Raw genomic sequence first — 19,592 nt, 5'->3', positions numbered from 1 at the left:
ACAACATGCTAATTGACAATATGCATGACTATCTCGAGTCAGATGCGGATCCACCGAAGGTCTCGTTACTGGAAGATAGTTTTCCGCCTCTCCCTGTCACCCCGGTCAACTCGCCTGCACCTAAATGGAGACGAGTGGAAGACTCGACAACGGATGCAATCCTCTCCCAGCTTTTCTCCCTCACACAGCTGATAAACAACAGGTCAGATGCATTGGAAAAGTTGGTGAGTGACAACTCCGCAGTGATTGCAGAAGTGAAGCTGGCAGTCACAGAAAACACCAAGCAAATTGCGGATGCTAAAGAATCCTTTAATGCTCTTTGTGTTGAAGTAAAAGAACTAAAAGGGAGAGTTGACCGCTGCGAAATTCTGTTTAAAGATTGCAAAGGTAATTCTGATAAGACAGAGCAGCATGTCTCTCAGCTTGAGGCTTACTCCCGACGCTGGAATCTCAAGCTCCACGGCTTAGAAGAGAAGGATCAGCTGGATCTATGACGAGAGATTATTCACATATGCCAGGGTCTGCTCCCTGAGGCCAAAACCAAGCTTCCGGATGCCATCGATGTCGTTCACCGCCTTGGCCCTAGGAAGCCTGGTGCTAATCAAACAAGAGGAGTCGTCATACGTTTTATCTCCAGGTACTACCGTGATGCTGTGTGGCGCTCAGCCAAAAACTCCACTTTCCTGAAGAGCAAGAGCTTGAAACTGGCGGAGGACTTGTCAGAAGAGGACAGAGAGAAAAGGAGGAAACTGTGGCCCCTTGTTGACCAGGCGCGGAAAGATGGCAAGCTGGCTTTCTATGTAGGCGGTCGCGCCTTTGTGGGCGGAAAGGAAATTCTTCCTCCCTGAGACGCTGAATAGACTTTCCTAGCTAAGCGACACTTTTGTAAGGTTTACAGCCTGTTCGAATTTGGTAGCACATGTTCACAATCTTTTATAAGGTTTGCTGTTCTCAGACTCAGGTTGGTGCTTTGCTGAGACCTTTATCTATTTTTGCATACGTGCTAGTTTTTCTGGTCTTGTTATTGTACTGTGTTTATTTTCCTTATGTCTTTGTCTATTATCTCTTTAAACACAAGAGGTTTGAGAAATCATCTAAAACGAAAGGCTATATTCTTATACTGCAAACAACTTAATACTGACTTTTGTTTTGTACAGGAAACACATTCAATTGAACAGGACACCAACTTCTGGAAATCACAGTGGGGGGGGTGACCTGTGGCTGTCTCATGGGTCAGAGCGTTCAGCCGGTGTTTGTATTTTGAAAAACCGCTTTAGTGGAAAAGTTTTAAATTCTGAACGTGACAAAACCGGTCGTTACATATTGCTAGTCCTAGAGGTTGCCCATGTAAGTTATATTATAGTTAATGCTTATGGCTTCAATTCGCAAGCAGAGAACATTGTTTTTTTTTTTTTTTTTGATAATTTGAAAGAACGTCTCCTTTACTGGTTATCTAAATACCCGAAAGCTTCTGTGGTTTTAGGCGGGGATTTTAATACTGTGTTAAGTAATCACCTGGATAGGCTGCCTTCAAGGAATGAAGACTCCTCTAACCCCGGGTTTCCACGGGAGCCGTCAGCAGCACGTTACTGCAGCAGCACGTCTTGCTCGCGTAAGCTGCTGCTTGGCCCTTCCCACGAGACGTGAAGCAGCAGGGCAGCAGCTGTCACCGACCGAGCACGAAGTCACACGAGTGACTTCGTCAGTAAACACAACAACAAGCAGGAGAAAACTACAACATGGTTTGTGTTTTATGTTCTGTCCGTTTTATAATCGCCAATACGGACCTGAAAAACAAAGGAGACCGCTAGCTGTGTGATAACTTCTCACGGGGCCGCACAGTAACTGTTTTTAAAAGTAAAGCAACCAGAAGGCAGTACGTTCTTTATTCTGAAAATCTCGGGAGCTTCTCCCCATTTCCGCGTTCGATTTCCTGTCTTTCCTTCCCCAAAAATGTTGAACTTGACCCGTTTCAGAGGCGTCGCACGTAGAAAATAGAACCGGCGCGTAAAGGCCGCGACATGCTGCTCCTGAGACGCGGCCGACTCGCGCTGCTGACGGCTGCCGACGGCTCTAGTGGAAAAGGTTCTGTTGACCACAGCGGTTCCTATGAGCAGCTATGACGTGCTGCTGCAGTAACGTGCTGCTGACGGCTCCCGTGGAAAGCCGGGGTAATATGTATGTGAAGACGTTCTTACAAAGCTTTGATTTAACTGATACATGGAGAGATACTCACCCGTTACAGAGATCATATACATGGAGCAACAAAACTTTATCAAAGCAGTCTCGCATTGATCTCTGGCTTATATCCAAGGATTTGAAAAATGTGATTACAAATATTTTACCAGCACCCCTATCTGATCATAAGACTGTTCAAATTATCATTCTTCTCTTTCTCCTGGTCCTCCTAAAACCTCTTATTGGAAATTAAACAGTACAGTCCTTAAACACAAGGAAGTGACCTCTAAGATTGAGCGTTTCATTCGACTATATTGGGACAAAGCTCAAAATGAAAATCTCTTTAGCACTAACTGGGAGTTATTGAAGTACGAAATTGCAAAATTCCTTAGAAAATATAGTAGTGATTTAGCTAAAAAAAAAGGAGATTAGAGGAAAACGACACTATACTTAAAATTGCATTCCTAACTTCTGTCATTAGATGCACTCACTGAGTCAGAACAGTTGGAGCTTACCAATCAGCAGCTCAAGTTAGATGAGATATATAAACGAAAAGCGCAAGGTGCCTTTGTTAGATCTCGCCGCAAGTGGCTCGAAGAGGGCAAGCAGAACTCTGCATATTTCTTTAGCCTAGAAAAGCAGCAATCTAGAATTAACTCCATTCAGCAGTTAAGAATTGATGGAACAATCATTGATGACTCAAAGAAAATTTCTCAGTATTGCGCCAAGTTTTATAGTGATCTTTACAGCTCAAGATATTGCTCTCAGGAAGCTTCTGTCCCTAATATTAATCAGATTTCTGAAGCTGACTCTGATTTTTGTGATGCCTCTATTTCACTGAAGGAAATTACTAATGCTATTAACCAGCTAAAAATAAACAAATCACCTGGAACGGATGGCTTTACTGCAGAATTTTACAAGCAATTTTCTCAGAGCCTAGCTCCATTTTTAAAGGAAGTTTTTGCTGAGAGTGTTTTCAAAGGCTCCTTACCTCCTACATTAACTCAAGGATTAATTGCTCTCATTCCTAAACTAAAGAAAGACTGCCTCCTACTGGACAACTGGCGACCTATTTCTTTACTGAACAATGACTATAAGATCTTTGCAATGGTACTTGCTAAGAGGCTGAAATCAGTGCTTGACTCTATTATTGATGAAAGTCAGTCGGGGTTTATGCGTAATAGACATATTTCAAATAATGTTAGATTGATATTAGATTTATTAGATTATTCTGAGTTAGTTCATGACGATAGCTTCGTCCTTTTCTTGGACTTCTATAAGGCCTTTGACTCCCTGGAGCATGATTTTATAATGGAAGCCCTAAAAAAGTTTGGTTTTGGTCAGTTCTTTTGTAAATCTGTCCAAACTTTGTACAATAATGGAAATAGTTCTATCAAATTAAGCAATGGCACATCCCCAAGGTTTGATTTAAAGCGGGGAGTACGGCAAGGGTGCCCCCTCTCTGTTTATCTGTTTCTTCTTGCTGCCCAACTTCTTAATCTGCACGTTAAACACAGTAACATTAAAGGCATTAGTATCGCTAATAATCATATTTTAATTAGTCAGTTGGCAGATGACACAGCTCTGTTTCTGGCAGATGCCTCACAGGTTTCAGTTGCACTTAACTTTATTAGTAGTTTTTCCAAAGCTTCTGGCCTCATCCTTAATTTGAACAAATGTGAACTGCTTCCAGTGCATAATTGCTCTGCTCCTGTAATCTGTAATATTCCTGTAAAACTCTCAGTCACTTATCTCGGCTTTCATATCACTAAAGATAGAGAAGCCAGAGGGAAGTTAAACTTTCTTCCCCTCATTGAAAAAACTCAGAAGGTTTTCAACCGGTGGACGCAAAGAGATCTTTCTCTAAAAGGCAGAGTTCTGATCACCAAAGCGGAAGGCATTTCTCGTTTAACATATGCTGCTCAATCGTTACACGTAGATAACTCCTTCTGTAAATCTGTCGACAAGATGTTATTTAATTTTCTCTGGAAAGGAAAAACTCATTACATCTGTAAGGCTGTAGTTTTAAATTCATACAACAAAGGGGGCTTAAATTTTATAGACTTTAGCTCCCTCAATAATACATTTAAAATAAATTGGATCAAGCAATATCTCAGAAACCCTACTTCCATATGGAATTTCATTCCTCATCATGTCTTTTCACAATTAGGTGGCCTAAAATTTATTCTGCTCTGTAATTACAAAATACAGAAAATTCCAATTAAACTCTCCAACTTTCACCAACAGGTTTTTTTTTGCGTGGGCAATGCTTTACAAGCACAACTTCTCTCCACAGAGATGTTATATCTGGAACAACTATAATATTGTCTATAAGAACAAGTCTCTTTTTTATGAAAAATGGTTCAACAAAGGTATTATACTAGTCAGTCAGCTCTTTAATGAGAATGGAATGCTATATAGTTATTCATAATTTCTTGCCAAATATAAAATTCCAATAAGCCCAAAAGAATTTTCTATAGTATTTGATGCTGTGCCCTCAGGTCTTCATATGTTATTTAAGACGGCTTGTGTCTGTCCTCCGTTATCAGCATCACCTTCGGATCTAACTCTGCTTCCACTAGGCAAAGTCTGTTTTTCTACCTATAAAACATCAAACTCTAAAATTAGATCTTTATTTCAGGCTGACTTGGTCTCTATTTCATCTGCAACTGTCTATTGGGACAAGTTTGGACATAATGTAGACTGGGGAAAAGTCTGGTCCCTACGGCAGAAGTTTCTTTTAACCAACAAAATTAAAGAAATCTCTTTTAAAATTCTACACAGGTTTTACCCCACGAAGGTATGTTTGAGGAGGTTTAAGAAGGATATTGATGTAAAGTGTTCATTTTGCAACGTACACCCTGAAACTACTTCACATTTATTCTGGACGTGTGAGTTTACTTACAAGTTTTGGAAAGACGTCAATTCATTCTTAACTCACAACATTCTTCCTGATTTCTCCCTGTACTATAAAAATGCCATTTTTGGTTGTTTTGGAGGCAGTGGTAAAGATAATGATGCACTCTTTCTGATGAACTTGATTTTGTTTGTTGCTAAGTTCCATATCCATAAATCTAAACTCTGTAATAAAAAGCCATTTTTTCCTGTGCTAAGAGCAGAACTGGAACAGTATATATCCACCATTTCTTGTGTACAGAACAAAAAAGCAGTTAAAACTCTGAATACTTGTACGCTGTTTAATGTACTTGTTTAATTACTCTTGTGTTTACTTCATTTCTGTTTATTTATTTTGTTTATTTGCCTTTTACTCTCTTGTGTATGTATTACATCTTTTTTATTATTATTTTCCATATTTGTATGTCTGACTGTTTGATTGAAGGATTAAAAAAAAAAAGTTTGCCGTACTTTGACGTCATCGGCAGTCGAAGGACCCTGAGCCGATCCAGTGTTGCCAGATGTACGATAATTATCATATTTGTACCATAATTTTGGGCTCTGTACGATGTACGTTCAATAGTTTCAAAAATCCTCAAATGTACGATAATTTCACATTGCATCTAGTAACACCGTCTTTTGCTGTGGCTTTCCCAAGTCAATTACATAATTTTAAATTGTTCTGAAGTCAGATTTCACCTCAGTGCTTACAGGTATATGCTATTGTGTCTATTACAAAAACTGACTCTGGATCTGTACAATAAATAGCCCAATCACATCGATAGGGCCTACCCTCACGAGAAACTGTAAGGTTATATAATGTGGAAGTGTCCCGCCAGTTTTTGCTGTTTGCCCGCGAGCACGCCGAGTTAAGTCTAGTCTAGGAGGACAGAGCGACGAGACAATGGCTTCTAATCTTAAAAGAAAAACCAGAGAAGGGACGGATGAAGGTAAAGCAAAGCAACACCGGACACAAGTTTATCGTCCTGCGTGGGAGATGGACCCTATTTTCAAAGGATGGCTTGCACCTGTTACGGGGAACGAAACTAAGGCTTTCTGTCGTTGCTGCAACATCCAGATGGTATCAGAAATCACTGTTCTCAAGAATCACGCAAAGGGAGGAGTGGAGCCGACACACTCTGCACGTTTATAGGCATTATATTACTGGTTTTAAAGATGTTTATTTAAACAGGGCAATATAAAACACCTTCTTTGTTATATTATATTGGAGTGAGAAGTCGTTATAGAACGTTGTTATCAAATTTATAATGTACGATAATTTGTACTGAAAAACGATAATTTAGGCCTCTCTGTACGATATTGTGGGATTTTGGATCTGGCAACACTGAGCCGATCTTGCACCCGAGCAGATCTTGTACCGACACCGGACTGCTGGGGCACGTTTAGGGCTGCATCTGGCTTAACCGGATCTATGCCCACAGCGTCTCAGGCATAGACTGTACATACTGGACAAAACGATTCCATAGGCTCCAATAACACGTTTTTTGTCTATAATGGGAGGTGGCCACCACCGCCATTTTGACCGTGTCACAGGTTCCGTCCAGCCCAGACAATTCCATAAAAGGGAAGAGAGGAGGAGCTGAGGGTGGGGCTGTAAGGCTGGGATCGAGTGACGACACCCAGGCGAACTAGCTACGAGCTAACCTGAAGCTAACCCTGGCTAACCCAAAGCTAAAGCGGAGGTGGGAGCCGAGCTAACGGATGTAGCCACCTAGCTTCAACCCAACCGGAGCTAACTGGAACACTCATCGACCTGAACCTCACACGGAGTTTAGGTGGAGGTTTTCGGCGCCTGTCCGTGAAAATTACCTGGATTAAAAAAGTATTAAATCGGTAAGTTTATAATTTATTTCCGTAATGAAAACATTTTGCTTTGAGCAAGTTTTCAAGAAATCTCTTTTAAAATTCTACACAGGTTTTACCCCACGAAGGTATGTTTGAGGAGGTTTAAGAAGGATATTGATGTAAAGTGTTCATTTTGCAACGTACACCCTGAAACTACTTCACATTTATTCTGGACGTGTGAGTTTACTTACAAGTTTTGGAAAGACGTCAATTCATTCTTAAATCACAACATTCTGCCTGATTTCTCCCTGTACTATAAAAATGTCATTTTTGGTTGTTTTGGAGACAGTGGTAAAGATAACGATGCACTCTTTCTGATAAACTTGATTTTGTTTGTTGCTAAGTTCCATATCCATAAATCTAAACTCTGTAATAAAAAGCCATTTTTTCCTGTGCTAAGAGCAGAACTGGAACAGTATATATCCACCATTTCTTGTGTACAGAACAAAAAAGCAGTTAAAACTCTGAATACTTGTACGCTGTTTAATGTACTTGTTTAATTACTCTTGTGTTTACTTCATTTCTGTTTATTTATTTTGTTTATTTGCCTTTTACTCTCTTGTGTATGTATTACATCTTTTTTATTATTATTTTCCATATTTGTATGTCTGACTGTTTGATTGAAGGATTAAAAAAAAAAAAAGTTTGCCGTACTTTGACGTCATCGGCAGTCGAAGGACCCTGAGCCGATCCAGTGTTGCCAGATGTACGATAATTATCATATTTGTACCATAATTTTGGGCTCTGTACGATGTACGTTCAATAGTTTCAAAAATCCTCAAATGTACGATAATTTCACATTGCATCTAGTAACACCGTCTTTTGCTGTGGCTTTCCCAAGTCAATTACATAATTTTAAATTGTTCTGAAGTCAGATTTCACCTCAGTGCTTACAGGTATATGCTATTGTGTCTATTACAAAAACTGACTCTGGATCTGTACAATAAATAGCCCAATCACATCGATAGGGCCTACCCTCACGAGAAACTGTAAGGTTATATAATGTGGAAGTGTCCCGCCAGTTTTTGCTGTTTGCCCGCGAGCACGCCGAGTTAAGTCTAGTCTAGGAGGACAGAGCGACGAGACAATGGCTTCTAATCTTAAAAGAAAAACCAGAGAAGGGAAGGATGAAGGTAAAGCAAAGCAACACCGGACACAAGTTTATCGTCCTGCGTGGGAGTTGGACCCTATTTTCAAAGGATGGCTTGCACCTGTTACGGGGAACGAAACCAAGGCTTTCTGTCGTTGCTGCAACATCCAGATGGTATCAGAAATCACTGTTCTCAAGAATCACGCAAAGGGAGGAGTGGAGCCGACACACTCTGCACGTTTATAGGCATTATATTACTGGTTTTAAAGATGTTTATTTAAACAGGGCAATATAAAACACCTTCTTTGTTATATTATATTGGAGTGAGAAGTCGTTATAGAACGTTGTTATCAAATTTATAATGTACGATAATTTGTACTGAAAAAGAATAATTTATCCAATCCAATCCAATCCAATTTTATTTATAAAGCGCATTCACAAGGCATTACAACCAAACAAGGCGCTGTACACTAAAAATGTTGGTTAATTAAACAGGCGTTATATAAACATGTCGAACACAGATAAAAGATAAAAAAGAAATACATTAAAATTCCCAAAAATAACAGCTAAAAATCATTAAGACACAGGGTGAAGTAAAAATAGGAAAAAAAACATTTAGGCCTCTCTGTACGATATTGTGGGATTTTGGATCTGGCAACACTGAACCGATCTTGCACCCGAGCAGATCTTGTACCGACACCGGTCTGCAGGGGCACGTTTAGGGCTGCATCTGGCTTAAAGGGGACATAACATGCTTTTAAGTTATTCCTTTTTACATCTAAATCCTTCAGTTGGGGTCTAAATACAGTGGAACTGCAGTTCTTTGGTCTGATTTCCTCATTATTGTTGCTCTACAGACCCTCATCTACCCCTGTTCTGAGGAGAGTCTTGAGAACAAGCCGTTTTTGGGTACTGTCTCTTTAAACTGGCGGAGGAGCTGTAAACTCCGCCCCCCTCCATAGTGCAGACCTGTACTCTCCTCCCCCAGTCGGACTTTGTAGTTCTATAGAGAAATCATTATTTAGCATAGCAGAAACATATTAGCATTTTTAAAACATGTGGGGAGAGTAGTTCATCAAGCTGTTTCAAGGCTGCTAACTCTCTCATGCATTTGTCTGTAGTCGCACACACACCCGTCACGGCCGACGGAGGGACAAGCGAGCAGGCACACGCGCGCGCACACACACACATCCGTCACGGCCGACAGAGGGACAAGCGAGCAGGCACGCGCGCGCACACTCACACACAAGGAATGCTGCTTGCTTATTTATTTTCTATAAAAATGTTTTAAAAAATGATACAGCTCATTAAAACACCATTAAAAGAATATATTTTATTAAGATCTCTATCTATCTATCTATCTATCTATCTATCTATCTATCTATCTATCTATCTATATATATATATATATATATATATATATATATATATATATATATATATATATATATATATACATATAATTATAATTTTATAAGTAGTCTTATTTTATATTGGGTGTCTTAATGGCTGAAAATGGATAAAAAGCAGTTACATTTTAAAGATTTGAGATTCTAGTCAAAAATTAAGAACATTCCTCCAAATGTTCTTTAATGTGATCATTATAATTCTAATGCTTACAACTTTATGTTTTTATTGTCTGCAATGCGTAGCCTATATCTTTATTAAATGTGTTTAGCTGTAAAGTGGTAATTCTCTCTGATGTGTACACAGAGGTGGACATCAGTGCTGCAGTGAAATTCCCAAGATCAGTCTGCTTTGCTAACAAATATAGTTAAGTCTGACCTGCATTCTAAATAAATACCGTTAGGTGAAAACATCAGTAGGCATTGAGTTATTGATAAAATCCCTAACAGCCAGAATGGAAGAAGAGCATGCTGGGTCATCCTGGATCTGAGCCTGTTCTGTGTATTTACCTACAGGATGCAATAAATGTCTACAAGGCTGAGTTTGGACCATTACATCTAAAAGAAAACATACAATCAGTGATTTTTTTTTAATTGTTTACATTAATATACAAATTTTCTAATTATTAACCTCACAGCAAATAAGTAGAACAATATAATAAACAGGCTTTAGTAGTTAAACAGGCGTTGTGCACACAGGTGCTTTGTGTCCCGGTGCTGGTGGTATCTAGGTCTCAGAGTTCCTGTCCTCCTGCCGTCTTCTGTTGTCCTCAGGATAGGAACTGATGTTTCCTGATGATGAGGGAGGGGCAGTATGTGGGCTTCAAACTGGTCCTGGATAACAGTGGGAGACCTCCGTTGTCTGAATACTGAGACCAGAGGGTTGGTGAGATGCAGATCTTCTCTACCTCATCTAGAAACGGAGTTGGTTCAGGGAAAACTTTTCCAAAGACCAGTTCCATGATGTCATCGCCATATTCTGCAATGAGACGATAACTTTAATGACATATTTTGTCTACAAGCAGCTTTAGGAAAGTTGTTTCTTTAGTTTTCATGTTTATAGTCACATTTGTGTTGTTTTGGTTTACTTTGTTCACAAGTTCACTTTGCTGCAGTGACTTCATATTTTCCTGCAAATGTAATAAAATAGTGACACTAAAATTATACGAATGATTCCTTATGAAAGGAAGCTCATTAGAGAGCAGTGCAGACAGACTTACTACATGCTGCAGCTGTTTTTGTAGGCCAGCTGCTGCTGAATTTGGGGAAAGTTATTCTGCACACATCCAGATCAGATGGTTGTTTACAGAAAATAATGTAATTCAATAATTTCTAAACAGACTAATCAAGTAAAACATCAAATAAATCACTCTGCTGTCATCAGACGGAGTGATTCAGGGGGTGAGGTGTTCTTAATGATGAGGGTGGCTGAGGTGTGTCATCATTCACTTTGGTCTGGTCCAGACCGTCTCTTTACTGGTGGGTCTCCTTCCTCAGTAGGTGACGTGAAGCTCCAACATCTGAACGTTCTGTGTTCCTTAGAGGAGAAGAAAAGTAACATTAGCAAGCTGGCTAAATTATTTTTTACTAGCATCTCAAGGCCTTGGAGAAGCAGATCTTCACTTACCTAAACATCAGACCAGTTTGTCCCAGCTGAGCTCATCAGGGCGTTAGTCTGACAGCCTGTCAGTGAAACACGGCTCCACCCTTCTGGATGTGGACTCTAAAAAGCAAAGGAGCATTTTTACTTTTGTTTTAATTATTTCACAGCTGATTTTATCAGCTTTCCCACGCTCATACAGACGGTGAGCTTTGCTGCGTCTGACTGATGCAGAGTTAGTTTTTATATCTGCAGTGAGACAAAAACTAACCTCACTTCACTCAGAAATCGTTCTTTAAAATTTGTATTAAATCCACTGTGTTGACGCACTTCAATGACTTTGTCACGCTGTATTTTAGCTGATATGGGACTTTATTTACTGGATGCTAAGATTTTATCACACTCACGTAGAATAACACACAGGCTCTCTGCTGCTACAATCAGTGGATGTACATCTGGTGTAAAAGAAGGCGTTGATCAGAAATCACGTTTTATTCCACGAAAATCGGCCAAATCCACATTAATCTGGGTGCTAACTTTACTAGCATACTGTTCTAGCGATAAGCCGGATGCTAACGCTTTAGTGCTGCTAATGCCCGTAAATCTAAAGTAAAGTTTGTCGACATTTTAGAGTGATATGAAGCTTACCGCTCTGCTGCTGTGTCCCGTCGCTGCCACATTCAGATGGAAATGACTCCTTTTAGATAGATGAAGCCCTCAGTACTTAGCCACTAGCCTGGGGACACGAACGAACCGCGCGCGCGCACACACACACACACACACACACACACTACTTTTTCTTCTGTGTTTTTTTAGTAGTTGTGTCATCAGCTTCTGGGTTTAAATACTGCCACACCACCCTTCCTTAAAACGAGGAACAGTTTTGAGCTGTGTTTGGCTAAAATAACCAGACATTCTGCATTTTTCCAATAGGACTACAAAAAATCTTAGCGAGAAGAAAAAATGGCGGATTGGCTCTGTGTTTAGCCGAGGGCCATTACCATATTTGGTAGTTATCCTGACGAAATAAATTACTGATGTAATAGATCATTTGAAAAACTGAACGGGTGGACAATTATGCCCAAAACTTAATTATTAAATATCTAAATAGCAACTCCAGTGAATAATATAAGCCTTTTTGCTCACTTAGACAATTAAAATGTGAAACACACTGTGTTAATGGATAAAAAAGTGGGTTTTTCATGTTATGTCTCCTTTAACCGGATCTATGCCCACAGCGTCTCAGGCATAGACTGTACATACTGGACAAAACGATTTCATAGGCTCCAATAACACGTTTTTTGTCTATAATGGGAGGTGGCCACCACCGCCATTTTGACCGTGTCACAGGTTCTGTCCAGCCCAGACAATTCCATAAAAGGGAAGAGAGGAGGAGCTGAGGGTGGGGCTGTAAGGCTGGGATCGAGTGACGACACCCAGGCGAACTAGCTACGAGCTAACCTGAAGCTAACCCTGGCTAACCCAAAGCTAAAGCGGAGGTGGGAGCCGAGCTAACGGATGTAGCCACCTAGCTTCAACCCAACCGGAGCTAACTGGAACACCCATCGACCTGAACCTCACACGGAGTTTAGGTGGAGGTTTTCGGCGCCTGTTCGTGAAAAGTACCTGGATTAAAAAAGTATTAAATCGGTAAGTTTATAATTTATTTCCGTAATGAAAACATTTTGCTTTGAGCAAGTTTTCAGTACAGTGTTTTCCGGGCTATCGCCCCTGAGTCGCACCAGCCATTAAATGTATAATGAAGAAGAGAAAATACATTTAAGTCGTATTTTGGGGGGACATTTTATTATTTTTCTTACAAAATCTGAGACCACGCGTTTCACATTGCAAGACAAGCACCGGTAACCATAACAGAATGAACAACCGCACGCCTCGGGTCGTAGTTCCATTTGGGTCTGAGTGGGAAAAGGACTAAAGGGCAATTCCAAATAATTTTGCTGTTTCCTGAGTCTGTTTCTTCGGCGCTAATTTTAAAACTACAATACTTAAACGTTTCAAACCTGGACTAAATGATTCTGCTTTGACATCAGTGTCCTGAAACCCCAGTTTGTGATGTGTGAACCATTTATTTAATTTGTGAGTTCATTGAAAAGAAATTTCCTATAGTTTTTGGCATCTTGACCACATGTGAACTGGTCCAGCTCAAAAACTACAATATTTAAACACTTTAAAATGGACCAGATCCTTATATTAGGGCAAATTAATTAGTGACAATAACTCTACAGTAATTGCAGACCAGAATTAAAGAAGCCTGTGTGGGGCCAAAGTTTCTTCAGTAGAAGCTCATCAACCACTGGTGATGAACCAGACAGGTAATTTACTGCATGTCAAATGAGTGCGCTTCAGTCTTTTCTTTCTAATAAAAGTTGTTATTTGTTTTACATGGAACTCTTTTTGTGAAACAAGTAGTTTTAATATCCACAATTCAAAAGTTTCCATGTCCATAAATTCCAACATTCACCTGGCACGTGCCAATAAAACGGTTTGCACCTGTCACAATCCATCACACCTGAGGCAGGGTGCACCAGGATTAAAAAGGGTGTGGAGATAGACACAGGTGCTTTACAGATTCTGTTTTTTTTCTCCATCTAGTGTTCACAACACGTAACTGCAACTTAAAATGGCTCTTACAGCCTTAAAGCTGCTTTCCAGAGTTTTCCTCTTTCAGAAATGATGTATGATTTGTCAGAAATCCGTAAAAGTGATTATCTCATTATGTACTGTGATATAATATAAGCAATACGTCCTTTTTTTATTTATTTTTTGCTAAGCACGCCCCCTGCCCAGCAGAGCTCCATGCAATAGGAACTGAGCGCCGACCAGAACTAACCAATGGCGTTAGACTACCGCTTAGACGCTTCAAATTTAAGGACTACCTTGGCTGATGCAGTGTTGATTAACTTTTCACAGAGAACAAAGTCTCTAAAATATAAATATATGAAAACACAACACGACATGAGAATAATACTCGTAAAACAGCGTGTTTTAGCTCTGTTTGTCGGCTACAGAAGCACATTTATAAACAGAAACGTGAAGTCGCCACCTTAAAAAAAACAAAGGAACAGCGTTTTTGTGTGACACGCTTGTCAGCCACTGATATCTAAAATGTTTTTTTTTACATCCAAAGCAGTTAGCTATGGTTGGTTAGTTGCTTAGCAGTTGCAGCTTTGGTGGCTAGCAGGTAGTAACTCGCTACAATATATACACAATTTAAAAGTAAAAGGCTCGTTATATACAGACCCGGCGCCAGAGGACTTCACCTTGAGGGGCAGTGGGTTTTTCTGGGGGGGCCCAGTAAACCGTGTTTTTATCAACCCCTTTGCATGTTTATAATCTGTCTGGTGGACGTTACATACATATACTTCCGGGTCAAATCGGCCGTTTGCGTCACCAACTTGTTCTACATAACTAGCTGAAAAGCTAAGATTCTTCATTGTTTAATTCCGATTATGTATGCCGATTAAAGATGCAATCAAAACTTAAGACAAAGTAACCAATTTTACTGAACCTCTTAGAAAAATACTTGCAACTCACCATTCTTAGCTGCGCCACCACAGAGTCACCATCTCAAAACAATCCTTACGTCCAGTTCTCCAATAAAGTACTTAGTCCACAAGTCTTCTTCCAAATCCTGCCCTGCAGCTTGATACCTTAGTAAATTCTTCTTTTTGCACGTATTTCTCATAATGTTTACATCACGAATACTAGTTAGCGTCAGATTAGCATGCTACTCCTTGGCTGCGTGCTTCTTCTGCTTGGTAAACTGTGACTTGGTGTGTTACTGCTACCAGCTGGTAAGAAGTGTAAACTAGGGCTTCTAAACAAGATTTAGAAAATCTAGAGTGTTTTCTTTCTAAAAAGAGAACAGACAACCCTGTATTTAAGATGGTTCAAAAACAGTTTCAACTTTAATATGCGTTTTAAAACATTTGAATCAAAAGGACAGCAGACACCCCTGAGACTGTGCTGGAGGCACGGAGAGAGGAGGAACAGAAGCGCTTGTAGCTGCAACTTCTGGCTGCACTTGCCTTTTTGATGATGCATCATCCCTGCTTGTGCTAGCATTGTTTTTCTGTTTGCTAATCCAAGCTCTGATATCCATTTTAGCAAGCTACTGAACCAAAGCATCTTCTTCTGCTGCAGCTAAAACTGTCGATTAGTAACCTAGAGCGCCCTCTGTTGATCGTCTTGAGCCAATACATTTGCATGAGGTGTTGTAATCTGTCCTGGGCGGGCCAGATCGGCAGATGGGCAGGCTGGGCCCGCCCAGGCCCGGCCTTGACGCCGGGCCTGGTTATATATTTATGTTGAAAGTCATACTTATATAATATAACGTTATCTCACGTGTCACGTGATGCAAGTCTGTTCCATTTATCATCCTCTGTGACCAAGGATGAACAGTGTCTTCGTAAGCAAGGCGACTGGCCTCGCAAGTCATCGCCTGATGAGGCCAGGCGCCTTGAAAGTGAGAAATACCCACTTTCATCAAGACACTGCTCTCAAAAGCATTCACGGACATTAATAACATTAAATGTTTGGTTCTTTGGACAGGAACCATCATTTAATCCACTCAGGGAACTGGGAGAGTGTGTGTGAAGTGAAATGACCAAAAGACGACATCAAAACCCCTGAACGACGGCATTGTGAGGGATTCCTGCTGCATTTTACATCGTTGGGAATTTAGCGCTTATTTTCTTTTCCTTGTGCAATTTCCATTTGAGTTACAACCAATCAGCATGAGTTAGCCGACAGCTCCGCTCAGCGACATTACCGGGCCATTCTGAGTACCTACCCCAGTTCGAGTACACGGCTGGTCCCTGAAATGGCCCGGAAAATGATCCCTTCCACTTGTCCACAGAAATGGAGACACGCACATTTAGGTGAAGCTCTTTTAAAATCATCCTGAAACATATCTTTTAACTAAACTGCAGTTGCATCTTAAAAGGCTCAACCTCTTCTATTGCTCCAAAGGTGACACGTCCTAAAATCTGTCAAATTGTCCCAGTGACTATTTAGCTGCAAATATTTTGCTATTAGAATGAAATCATTACTCCTGGAAAAATATTCTTCCACCTTGCACTTAAGATTAGAAATAGTTAAGAGATAATTTCCTGATGTCTTGATGCTTTGACTGTTTTCCATCTGTAATCAACAGCTTGATGGACGTTTAGAAAGTCTGCTCTTTTTTAGTTATTGGGAGGTGACGATGGAAAGAGGCACCACCAGCATACGCTGAGATAAGAGAAGTTCGGATGACATGCGGCTCAGATAAGGTGAAATTTTGTGCGTACTTCAGATTTTTATAGTTTTTAGAAAATGTTTATAGTTTTGAGAAAAGCCAGTGAAGTCTGGCAGGAGGAATAAATGCTTTTGGGGGAAAGAAAAAGCAGTTTTAATCCAAGTGTAACGTCCAGGAATGGTCAGTTTTCACCTACAACTACAGACCTAATTCCATCCTCTAAGGTGGATTTTACATCTTCCAACAAGCCACAAGATTCTGCAGACCCTGTTGACATTTCAGGAGAAACAAGAAGTCAGCCTGTGTTCCCAAACAAAGCCTTCTTTTGATAACACCGCAGGACTGCTCACTCTCATGAAAAAGGAACTTTTACAACTCATAAGTTAAATAATCATTAGATAATAAAATGGTTGAATGAACAAATGTTATATGAATACTAATGAAATTTTTTGATTAATCTGTGCTTAAATTACTGTGGTTGAAATGAATTTTATTATTACAATGAAACATTTTGGTGTTGTGATCAGTAACGTTTGATTTTACAAGTAAATCATAATATGAGAATTTTAAAAACAGGATCACTTGCGGAGTGATTCAGCATTCTGTTAGTTTGAGCAGAACTCCGGATTGGCCACCGGAGGAAACTCTATAACCACTGCATCTCTAGACAAGCTTTCGACAAGCTAAAAGCTGCCTACAGCTGACACAGCAAAACTCCTTCAGCTATTCAGAAACAGCTGCTCTAGACGCAAACTAGTTCCAATCTGTGCCTGGCGACATTTCTGGACTGGAGCGTCGGTGCTGCGGTTAATCTACTGAACCTCGGTGCACAGTGGTCATCCGACCTCCCTGACCTCCGGATCTGCGAAGAGGGTCTCCAGAGAAAGGATGAGATAGACACACACGATTGCATCTGATGCTGTTTTGATAAGAACCAACTTTATAGTTTAATGCAAACCAAATTCTTTTCACACCCAGAACTCAGTTCTTCTAGATACAAGGTGTTTATCAACACACACCATTCATCACCATGCATCACATCCCATCCACTTAGATTCAGTAGCCTTAGTTAACTTGTCATGTTTTGAATTGTTTAGAAAATAAATTTTTATCTTTTATAAACCTGACTGTCTGAATTGATACGAAGTGTGTCCCTGAAAAAGCAAAGAATCCTAGAATCTTCTGATTAAACATTCAAAGACCAATCAGAGTGATCCTCTATCTATAGAATATCCCAGCTTATTGGTCATAAGTAAAGGTAACATATTAAGCTTAAAAGCAACAATATTTAACCCTACACCAGGTTGTCACATGTAAAATTAGAAGGGAGAGGTCAAGGAACAACTCAGCGGTTTTGAAGGAAAAAATGGTTCTATTGAGATAAAAGGAATGAAGGGAGCTCTAACGTGGTGTAGCAAGCATTAGAGAGAACGTTCAGAACAGAGAAGATAGTCAAATCCAAGGTCATGACACCATTTTGTCACCTAAGGTAGGAGACTGTGTGGAACATGGATGTGTGATTGCCCACGGAGGTCACACACGGGTCAAAAAGACATATGCTCCAACATCTTTGTATCTTTCCTCAGCCTTATGCCATTTTCCAACAAGGTCAAGGAAAAGTGCTCCAGAAAGAAAAAAGATTGATCTGGTAAAAACGATTCTACATTCAACAGATGTAACATCATCTTCCAGAGGGAGCATTCCATCTTTTTTTTAACTGACCTTTTTTTAAAAACGTGGAACGTGTCTTCCGGGTGAGTCTGGAGTAGTTTGTTGAAGTCGTGTTCACAAGTGGCAGCGAGATGGAGGGATCAAAATGAACTGAAGGATCGGGGATTCTTCTGCTCTGATGAGCGTGTCACTCGCTTCTGTGGAAATGAAGAAAAGCAAAGTTCTCAGCTTTGACTCATTTATGTCATAAGAGTAATCCTGACCAAAAGACGAAACTCCTTGGTAAAAGTGGCTGAAATTAGTTCCTGCGTAAGTTGGTCAGGCTCAGCTTCACAGATGGTTCAGGCGTCTGATGAGGACGCCTCAAAAGTTGTCCAAGCATGTCCGTCTTGAATCAGACCTCATGGCAGACCCAGAACTCCCTGGAGGAACAATAAATCCTCTCTGGCTTGGGGATGGATTGAGATTCCATCAGGATGATCTGGAGGTAGTCCCCAGGGAGAGGAATGTCTGGGTTTCCCTCCCAGATCTTTTACCTCTGGCACGACATGGATGTACATATTATAAAACAGATGGATGAAGAACACAACATAATGTTAAAGTGATATACAGTAAAAATAAAACGATGTCCCAGGGTACAATGAAAGGCATTTAACAGCTCAGAACCTCCTGTAGGAGTGGCCCTCAATGAACCAGGGTTCCCCACCCCAGTTTTAAAGTTTCAAGTCAGTCTTTTAATTTTTGATGAAATCTTTGTTTTTTAAAGATCTGCAGTAGTGGATGTGCTGAGATTACACACTCGTAAATCTTTCATGCTGTCTAAACAAGAGACATTAATTATTCAGCATCATTTAACACAAGATTGAGCAGAAGCGCACAATGCTTGTTTTCTAAAGGCAAATAATCAACAAAGTGTCCCTCAACTTTTGAAGGGCTGCACTGATTAGAGTGGAGCAGTTCCAAATGCTTGGCTTACCATCAAGTAGGAGAAATGAAACGCGTATCCAAAAGCAACGAGAGTAAAACGCAGTCTTAACATCTATTTCTTTTTTAGATAAAGGTGCTTTAGCTTCTCCTTGGGAGTTCAGAGGCATTCCTCAAGCAGATTCTGGGTCTGACCCGGTCTCCAAGTGGAGAGTGTCCAGAAAGCTTCATCTCTACAATCAGATGATGCCCAGGGTGTTCTGATCAGTGGAGTCTTTTTGGTGAGGAGGAGCAGCAGCTCTGGTCTGGTCTCCATTTGGAAGAAGGTGTTTGGCTGAGTGATGGTGTCGAGGGAGGACCCAATCGCAGACCAGATTGTAGAAAATTTAAGAACACATATCTAATGACACGATGAAAACCCAAGAACCAGCGCAAAACAGCTCATGGCACGGTACAGAAGTAATCAGTAACAATGAGAGCTGCTTACACAGGGTGGTGGAGAATAAGGTGGGATCCAGTGAAAACTAGTCAAGATAGGTTCACAAGACAGGATTTTTAAATGGTCGCCCTATTTTCAAAGACTGAGAGGCAACACACGTGGAGTTAAAAAAAATCACAACCATGTGCCTCCCTCATCTCACTTTCTGATTGGTTAACATCAAATTCCAACCAAGACAATCCCAACATGTTTCACGAGTGGTC

General features: G+C 40.4%; 1 long non-coding RNA gene across 1 annotated transcript; it reads right to left on the bottom strand.

Annotated features, from left to right (window-relative positions):
- Positions 1–10,079: 10,079 nt before the first annotated feature.
- Positions 10,080–11,159, bottom strand: LOC139063361 (uncharacterized). The gene is made up of 3 exons (XR_011516740.1): positions 11,063–11,159; positions 10,885–10,972; positions 10,080–10,414 (listed from the first exon to the last, which is right to left on the bottom strand). It is a non-coding gene; the product is annotated as an uncharacterized lncRNA (long non-coding RNA).
- Between the last annotated feature and the right edge of the window lie 8,433 nt (positions 11,160–19,592).

Source organism: Nothobranchius furzeri, chromosome 15 (assembly GCF_043380555.1).
Source record: "Nothobranchius furzeri strain GRZ-AD chromosome 15, NfurGRZ-RIMD1, whole genome shotgun sequence".
Classification (NCBI taxonomy): Eukaryota; Metazoa; Chordata; class Actinopteri; order Cyprinodontiformes; family Nothobranchiidae; genus Nothobranchius; species Nothobranchius furzeri.
This window is presented reverse-complemented; position numbering and strand designations above follow the sequence as displayed.